Source organism: Coenobita brevimanus, chromosome 31 (assembly GCF_032717465.1).
Source record: "Coenobita brevimanus isolate Jiangsu-jjx chromosome 31, ASM3271746v2, whole genome shotgun sequence".
In the NCBI taxonomy this organism is placed as follows: Eukaryota; Metazoa; Arthropoda; class Malacostraca; order Decapoda; family Coenobitidae; genus Coenobita; species Coenobita brevimanus.
In genome coordinates, this window is record NC_136984.1 from 31,026,844 (window position 1) to 31,028,450 (window position 1,607).

The window sequence follows — 1,607 nt, forward strand, 5'->3', positions numbered from 1 at the left end:
ATTGGGATACCATTCCAAACTTTGGGTCCCTGATAAGTGATATGTGACTGGGACTGGGTTGAAGCCATGAGCGGTATTTTTAGATTACAGTTATTTCGGAGATTATACCGATCATTCATATTAAAATCAAAGTAACTGTTAAATGACAGGTTGTGCAGAGACTTGTAAACAAACAAAGCAGTGCAGTAGGACTTTACATCAGGTAATTTTAGGATACCCAATTTCTTGAAAGATGGATTAGTGTGGTCATATTTGCGTAAGTTTTCCATTATACGGACCGATTTCTTTTGGGCTATTAATAAGCGGTTTAGTTGTGTCTTATAAGCACCACTCCATACATTGTTACATTAAAACAATAAAGGAAAAATCAGCGAGTAATAAATGAGCTTAAAAGACCGTGTTGTTAGTTGATCCCGAATTTGGTACATGATACCACACTGTTTGCTAATCTTTGTATGGAGATACTGGATATGTAAATGCCATGACAAACGTTCATCAATTATAACACCAAGGAATTTTATACTCTTTCAATTGACTGGGCACCTATGTACATGTTGGGTTGAGTTGGTGGTGGCGCCGGGCCAGATGGTGGCAGCTGGTGACCCGATGGTTGTTAGGATTGCCAGGAAGATGGAGCTGAGTGGCAGATGGTGGGATGTATGGGTGATTATTTGCTGTTGATGATGATGGTGGTGGTGATGATGGTGTTGGTGATGTATGGGTAATTATTTGCTGTTGATGATGATGATGATGATGATGGTGGTGATGATCATGATGATGGTGGTGGTGATGGTGGTGATGATGATGATGATGATGATGATGATGATGGTGATGTATGGGTGATTATTTGCTGTTACTGATGATGGTGATGATGATGATGGTGATGGTGATGCTGGTGATGGTGATAATGATGGTGATGATGATGATGATGATGATGATGATGGCAATGGTTGTCTCCCTCCTTTTTGGCAGGGTGTGATCAAGGCGGGACGCGCGGGTGTGGTGCAGAAGGTATTATTTACACCCGGGGAGAGTGTAGCCAAGAACACTACACTGGTGAAGATGAAGGAGACGGTGAACGACAACTGAGTGTTGCTGCAGTGCTAACGGTGGTGCACTGCTGATTGGAAGGACTAGAGATTGAGTAGAAGAGTGAGGAGGACAAGTACAGGTGGTGGCTTAGTGGTAACGGTGGTGCACTGCTGATTGGAAGGACTAGAGATTGAGTAGAAGAGTGAGGAGGACAAGTACAGGTGGTGGCTTAGTGGTAACGGTGGTGCACTGCTGATTGGAAGGACTAGAGATTGAGTAGAAGAGTGAGGAGGACAAGTACAGGTGGTGGCTTAGTGGTAACGGTGGTGCACTGCTGATTGGAAGGACTAGAGATTGAGTAGAAGAGTGAGGAGGACAAGTACAGGTGGTGGCTTAGTGGTAACGGTGGTGCACTGCTGATTGGAAGGACTAGAGATTGAGTAGAAGAGTGAGGAGGACAAGTACAGGTGGTGGCTTAGTGGTAACGGTGGTGCACTGCTGATTGGAAGGACTGGAGATTGAGTAGAAGAGTGAGGAGGACAAGTACAGGTGGTGGCTTAGTGGTAACGGTGGTG

The 1,607-nt window shown here is 44.6% G+C and overlaps 1 protein-coding gene across 1 annotated transcript in view; it reads left to right on the forward strand.

Annotated features, from left to right (window-relative positions):
• Positions 1–988, forward strand: part of LOC145395540 (methylcrotonoyl-CoA carboxylase subunit alpha, mitochondrial-like) — a 33,844-nt gene extending 32,856 nt beyond the window's left edge. The window contains exon 9 of the mRNA XM_080269147.1: positions 973–988. The gene's annotated coding sequence lies outside the window, so the exon portion shown is untranslated. The remainder of the gene's footprint in view (positions 1–972) is intronic.
• Positions 989–1,607: the final 619 nt, after the last annotated feature.